General features: G+C 35.9%; 1 pseudogene; it reads right to left on the bottom strand.

Moving 5' to 3' along the window:
* Window positions 1–6671: 6671 nt before the first annotated feature.
* Window positions 6672–8044, bottom strand: LOC149262763 (uncharacterized; annotated as a pseudogene).

Genomic DNA, 8044 nt, shown 5'->3' with positions numbered 1-8044 from the left:
GGTTCTAGTAAGTAGTACATATGCCTCAAATTGTTTGGAGTGAATGACCTCATGACTTTCGGGCTTTTTGTCTTGAACTGTCTGTCAGATATGTCTGTGTGATATATAATCCATTTCACCATGTCAGTGTAGGGGAGTGTCTTCGGCCTTGTAGCAATGCGGTGTAGAAACGAGCATGCAAGTTCAGTTAGGGATGCCTTAGAAGAGCCGGGTCCATCTATTGTAACTCTAACTTCCATAATTCTTGGCCATTCATCCTCGAACAACTGATACATAACTTCCCACGTAGATATCCTTGCGTCTCGACTACAGGTAGTGTCTGTGAATAATGGGGCCATTTCTGTCTTCTCAGACGTAGGAACCTTGCCTTTCTTCCTCGTTTCTTTGTGTATTACACTCTGTGTGCTCTTCCTGAAAGTTGCAAGCAGAGAGAAAAAATATGATAACATGATAGTGAATACAGGAATAGTCAATAGAAAGAAGAAAATAAGTTGACAAGAGATATTTAATTCTAAATCATATCAAAAGATATCAACTTGTGTCAAATGGTCCTTTACCGTGATCCAAATCATTTTTAATAAATGACCACTAATGGACCATTATGCTAAACTTTAATTTTCATAACTTTGTATTGAACGCCAGAAAGTATTGTCCTAGAACTCTGAGCCTTTCGAATTGCGATAAAAGTGATTTTGCGATTTGCTTCACAATATCGCAGATTGCTATATCACAAAACCTATTCTCGTTAAAAACCATCGTTATGTTGAGTTGTTGCGATATGCGATTTGTGAGACGCTATCGTATTTCGCGATATTTGGTTATGTTACATAAAGAGGCACCGCGGTATTGGAATTTGCGATGCGATAAGGTTATAAGCTTTGTGATCTTGCATTCTCATGGATCGCATTTTCAAGGAGTGACTTTTTCTAAGGTATGCCCGCTATAACCTTTAGCGATGCGAGAATAATCATTTTAAAGCGGGTTTTTCAAGTTTTCCTTAATGTTCGAGACTTTCCGTTATAAAGTTTTTTCTTAGGTCTTATGGTCATGTAGCTTTTTTTTATAAGAAAACTCATAGTTTGTGATGTTTTATGCGCTTGGAATATGAAAAGGTAAATTTCCATGTTTTAGCAAGTTCCACTTTGACATCTTGTTTTATTCTAAAAACAAAAAAGGAAACATTAAATGCTAAGGTTTGATTTTTTGGAAGGGTCCCCATTTATTAATGTTATTACTAACACTAATAAAAAGGGGGGTTGTTGATAGTCACAACAATTGGCAATTCACTTGGAAGAACCAGTTATTTCTGATGTATTTTTTTGAATTTTCTAAAACTTCCAAAATAGAAATGATTTTGAAAATGAAACTTCATTATAGAAATATAAGGTAAATAATGTTATTTATTAATAGAAACATCTTGTTCTAACTATCTTTATTCTGATTATCTTCTTCCCAGAGTTAGTCATTTTACTCACATAATTCATTACTTGGTTGTAAGGATAAAAAAAAGACATCTCTTTGGATCAGTTTAAGTGTACTCATTTTTCGTAGGTAGAGCCTTCGCTGCCAGCAGGCATTCATAGCCTCGACAGGGTTACCTGTTACCCAGTAATGATCCAGTGTCCCACTCGGGAAGCATGCAATTTTCAAAGATAAATCCTCATATACACTTATTACTTTTTCTTATTTCTCTTTCAATTCTTAAAGAACAATGTCTTGGTTTGGTGGCCAAAATTGACAGTGCCATTCACTTGATTTATAACTTAACTGAAAAAGTTGTCTCATGATGAGAGCCCTTGTCTTCTGATTGAAACAATCTCGAGCCATTACCTTGTTTTGATATGCAGTATGGCAATGTCAGTTAGTTATAATCTTTATGATCATGATAAGCCGGCTCTTGATGAGACCTCTTATTCTTTAAGTTTCAAGTGCATAGTTGGATTACTCTTTGAATCTCATAATTCCCTAAAGTGGGGAGGAAGTCATTGGTTCCTTAAGAATTCTTCTAGACGACAATTGTAGAGTTTAAAAATAGCTTTTTCTGTAGAGAATCTTTATTTTTTTATTGGTACCTTTTATGACTGATATGAGGAAAACTTCTTCCTAAAGTTGATTCTAACCAAAACTTGTATAGTTGAAACACAAGAACAAGTAAAATTTTTAGAATGATAGCACTTGAACCTATGTTTCAAAAATGGAGATTAATTTTCCTAACCACTCCCACTTATACAAGCAAAAAAAAAAAAAAAAGACAAAATTGACATGAGACACTATTCTTTTCATGAAAACCAAAAGTAAATGTTCTCACCCTGTTTTATTAAAAGAAAACTTAACTAAAAACTATAACCTATAGACAACAGAAGAGATCATCTTCTATGGGAAATATTTCTTTAGGATCTATCCATTAATAGGTAAAGACTCTCTTTTCCCTGCTAAATCTTGTAACATGAAATTTGATGGACCGATGAGTTCGAGAATCTGGAATAGTCCAAACCACATCTGTTGGAATTTAGTATGCTTTCCTTTCTCTTCATGGGTTTTATCCCATTTTAATACTAAGTCTCCAAGTTGAAAATCTTTTCTAGACACTAGGTTTGAATCAAAAGAAGATTTTACTAATTGTTGATGATGCGCGTGGGTAATTCTAGCCTTTTCTCGTTCCTCTTCAAGCTTTAGGATCTGCATTTGTCTTAATTGAAAGGATGAGGAAGGGGTTTCTTCAATGAACTGAACTAAGGCTAAAGAAGGAATAACTAGATTTGTTGGTAGGACCACTTCTCTCCCATAAACTAAATTAAAAGGAGAAGTGCCAATAGAAGTTTTCTGAGTTATTCGATCCACCCAATGAGTGTACATTAAAGACTTATGCCAATTTCTATGATATTGATCAATAGTCGGTTTAATGATTCTAATAAGGTTTTTGTTTGTTGATTCAGCCAACCCATTTCCTTGTGGATAATAATTAGTAGAATATTTAAGCTTAAAACCTCTTTTGAGCAAAAATTCAGTCATAGCATTACCTGAGAAATATGATGCATTATCAAACATTAAAGTAGAAGGTAAGCCAAACCTGGTGATTATGAATTGATCTATAAATTCAATGATAGTCTCAGAGTTGGCTATCTTGAGCGAAACTGCTTCTACCCACTTGGTAAAGTAGTCGGTAGCTGTAAGGATGTATTTATGTTGTTTAGAAGAGTGAGGAACGATCTCACCTATTATATCTAGTCCCCATTGCTCAAACGGTTGATCGATGTTGATCGGCTATAATGGCAATGATGGTTTCCTCTGTCTTCCAGTAGTGGTCTAGTAGATCTAACATTTCTTACATAGCTATGTGCATATTTAAATAAAGTTGGCCAGTAGTAGCCAACACGGAAGATTTTGTGTGCTGTTGCATCTCCTGCGTAGTGTCCGGCTGCTGGTCCGTCATGAAGTTCCTGCAATACTTTTTCTGCTTCAGATTTCTCAAGGCATCTAAGGAGAACAGAATCATAATTCATCCTAAAGAGTACATCATTTACAATTTGATATTGTCTAGCTTTTAACCTTAGGGCTCTTTTATTTGTATGATTCAAATGTGGAGGAGCATATCCATTCTTTAAATAGAAGATGATATCGGCATACTTTGATTCAGAGTCATTTAGGCTTACCTCATACACTTGTACTTCACTGTCTAGAGACTGGGTTTCTAATATGTGCGATGCTCCTACCAACATCCTGCAAAAACCTTGACATTTTGCAATATTTGCTCGTTTAATTTCAGCATCATATTCTTATAGGACTGTGACCCAATTTTCCCTCTTTTCACCCACATTTTTCTGTACCAAAAGATTTCTTACTGCTGGAAATGGTACTATTATTTTTGTATGAGTCTTGAGAAGGAAGGGTCTAAAGTGTTTGATTGCTTTAAATACAGCATAAGCCTGTTTCTCAACATCGGAGTAATTTAATTCAGCTCCCTGCAATTTTGAACTAAAGAAGGAAATTGGGGCTTTGACTTTATCTTGATTCGCTTGCATGAGTATTGTAGCATACGATTTCTTAGAGGTGAGTGTATAAAAAGTGAAAGGATCAGAAAAGTTTGGAGTCACTATAGATGGGGCATTTATAATCACTTGTTTTATCAAGCCAAATTCTTCATCTTTTGTATGACCCCAATTGAAGAAAAAGTTTTTCTTTATCATGGCTTGGAGAGGTGACACGATTCTTGAGAAGTCAGGGACAAATCTTTTAACAAAATTGATCTAACCAAGGAAAAACTGCATTTCTTTTTTGTTATGGGGTAAATATATCTCAAAAATTTCCTTAATCCTATTTGGGTCAATATGAATTCCATATTTAGACACTATAAATCCGAGAAGCTTTCCCTCACTTAAAGAAAAAAAATATTTTTTGGGATTAAGTGAGATTCCATATTTTTGACAACGTTGGAAGATTTGTTTTAAGTCTCTGAAATGATTACTTCATTTTTTAGAATACACTGTTATGTCATCTAAGTAAATCACCACTGACTTGTTCACTAATCCTTTAAACGCAATGTCCATGGCCCTTTAAAATGTGGCACTGACATTGATCAACCCAAATGGCATCATTTGATATGCGTAAGTGCTCCATTTCGTTCTAAATGTAGTTTTCAATTGATCATCCAGGTGGACTAAGATTTGATTATACCCCAAAAAGCCATATAAAAAGGACATTAATTCAGACCCTGCGACTGATTGTAATATCTGTTCCATAGGGGGTAGTGGAAAATTATCCTTTTGGCAAGATTTATTGATATTTCGAAAGTCAATACAAATACGGATATCACCGTTTTTCTTTCTGACTGGGACCAGGTTGGAGACCCATCCAGAATGCCTAATGGGAGAAATAATCTTGGCTCTTAATAATTTTTTCAATTCAGATTTAATCTGGCTTTCCAAATTAGGATGCATTTTCCTCAATTTCTACTGAGCAAGCTTTTGATCAGCGATCATCAGAATTGTATGTTGTATAATTGAAGTGTTGTATGTTTTGTGATCATCGTAATTCCAGGAAATGACACTCTTGTATTGTTTTTGTTATCTCAAAATAAGACCCTGGAAGGCTGTTGACCAGGAAGACCTTAAGTAACTATTTCAAACCTACTTTAGGCTGAGGCTTAGCCTCTCCAACCTGAGAGGGCTCTCTCAAAGGATTAATGATTTTTTATTATGATTAAGATGGCTAACTCTTTGTGAAACAAAGATAGAAAAATGAAAGTGGTGGAAACACAATTAGAAAGTATCCATTGGGCTTATGGAGTCAGATATGATTTAGTATTAACAGTAAGGTTAGCTTTGCATAGAAGTCAAGGCATTCAGAATCCAACATATTAGAACACACCAAACACATAGAAGGTCAGTACAGTTTACAATATATGAAGGAAATTAGAGCACTGTTAGTAATTTCTAAGCAATCACATATTCATAACACTGTAGATTATAGGAAAAGACAACACAGAACATTCATCACATTTAATTCTTCATGATTTTTGAGAAGCAAAGCTGGTACTGTATTACTGAAAATAGAGTCTTTTACATAAAGCCAAATATCAGAGCTTTTTTCAATAAATTTCCAACCCCAAGTACATTGCTCTTTCTCCTATATATAGAATTCTTTACAAAGCTGAGATTCCTCCTCCAGCATGAGGGGAACTCAAATTCTGCTTGCTATGACACCTATTCAAACTTTAACTAACTATTAAATACAACAACTGCTAACTGGAAGATTTAGAAACCTAAGACAATTAGGAGTCTAACTCCACATCATGCTGATAATAGCATTTATTACAATAATTCTATGACAAGTGGTTCCCTTCAGTTTAGCTTGGTGGATATTTAAAACTCCTTGCTGGCCCTTAATGTCTCATCTCCTTTACTGCTCCTGAAAAGTAGGAAGCTGCCCCTGTTTTTCTGCTTTGGTTTCCTCGAGGATATTTGAAACCAATTAACCATGTTGTTTTTCTTTGATTACACAAAAGCATATTGGAGTGCCACGTTCTAGATGTGCTGTAGACCTGGCTCATGTACATGTGTTAATACAAAACTTGTCTAATGATGCCTGAAGCATCATGAACCAAACTACCTATGAATAATGACGATTTTATAACCCATAGCTTTAGAACTTGTATATGTCCTTCCTCTGCTTGTTCTGCCTTTGCTGGATGCTCATACTTTGTTAATGAAACTCTTTATAAATATCTTTTCAAAAATATTTGCCCTTTGTCACTCACAATTGATCAACCGAATTATAACGTGCAGCTACAGCAGTTTCGTAGCGCGCTACGAAAATGCTATGTAATTTCAAAAACACAACTTTAGGATCAAAATTTTACTTTCTTGAGTCTTTCTTTTTTCTGCAATGGCTTTTTCAACTGTTATGAAGCTGTCCAAAATGAATATATGAACCCCATTATCCAAAGGTAATCTTTAATAGGTAATTCATCAAAACTTTAGACTCAGCCTTACTTGCTTGTGTGATATCTTTTAGCTACAGATGTTCTTCATGCTGACTTGGTTACTCTTCTTTGGATTGCTTCTCTTGTGGATTGTTCCTATATTCCTTCTTTGACCTGACCCTTCCCTTTCTTTTGGTACACCCCTCCATGGCATTCCTGCAACGTGACTATTAAAGAAGTCTGCACCGTCTCAATCTCTATCACTACCTTGCTTGCAATGGATGAGTAAACTATATGGCCAAGAGTCTGCAAATGAAGTATCTGAGAATCCAATTTTGCTGGACGAATTGTTGGTGGTGTTTGTTATAACAAGAGGCCGATTTGATTTCAGGCCAAAAACACCACAAAATCCACCAGCGAAACCACCAAGAGCTCTGATAAGATGTTTATGAGATTTGGACCACTTTGAGTTACGTCATTCAGGAGCAGTTGGGACAGTGAATTGAACAAGCTATATCCACATTCTCGATCTAAAAAAAATCAATAAACATACCAACTGTGTGACCAGCGAAAAGTAACAGAAGAAGAAAAGGAGCTTCACTCTTTCTACCTTTTGCCAAGATGGCAAAAATTTGCATTCCCATACCAGGCGCTCTTGAGAATATGTGTATGCAGAATGGAACACGATACAGGATACTCGTGAAAATGCACTGGATCAAGACCACTGGAAAACTAAGATGAAATCCATTCAGATAGAAAAATTCTTGTCAAACATGTTTTGCAATATACACCAGTTTAGGGTCCATTCCAAAGTCTTTATCAACATCAGGCGATTCTCAGTGCCATTGGCTTTATGAACCACAAGACCTGCACCAGGAACCCACCGAGGAATAGGCATGGCAAGCACACCCTTGTTCATCATCCCGATTAAGAAATTGTCTTTGCGCATGATACGCATTACAACATCATGAGCTGAAAGGTCTTTGACAACACAGAGTCGCTGAATGCTTTGAAATTGGACGGTTTTTTCCAACACAGATGACCAGGAGATAGTTTGCATTTCCCAATCTGTAATTTTGAGGCTGTTCTTATAAAAATCACGGATCTCCAGTGTGTCTTTCAGCTGGGTGACAAATCTCAGAAAACAGAATATCCAGTATAATGAAAATATCCCTAAAAACTAAGCTTAAGATTGTTTACAAGGAATAGTTTCAGACTACCCCAAATCCAAAGAAAACATGAAAAACCTAGAAGGACATTTCCCCGATTGCTCTGATACCATTTCGAAAAGCCTAGTTGAACAACCAAAACCGTAGAGCAAAGTACAACTACAAACATGTGCCAGCACCAAGACACCTAACGACCTAATGATGAGGATAAGCGGTTGGATATGATAAACGAAGTGTATAAGCTGACAAATGTTGATGTAAACATAACGAATTTTGATAGATATCACAGTTGAGTGAGATTTTCTATGAATCCGAGCGAATCCCCGATTTCGTAGTGCAGCCAGTGTAAAATCTGGGTTTTGCGCTACGAAAATTCCTAAATAGAGTTTATGCGCTGTGAAAACTCCTAAACAGTTTCGTAACACATAAGAACCTTCGAACAAAGCTGATACAT

Source organism: Pinus tabuliformis, chromosome 6 (genome assembly GCF_031772625.1).
Source record: "Pinus tabuliformis cultivar Carrire ecotype Pingquan chromosome 6, CPIR1, whole genome shotgun sequence".
In the NCBI taxonomy this organism is placed as follows: Eukaryota; Viridiplantae; Streptophyta; class Pinopsida; order Pinales; family Pinaceae; genus Pinus; species Pinus tabuliformis.
This window is presented reverse-complemented; position numbering and strand designations above follow the sequence as displayed.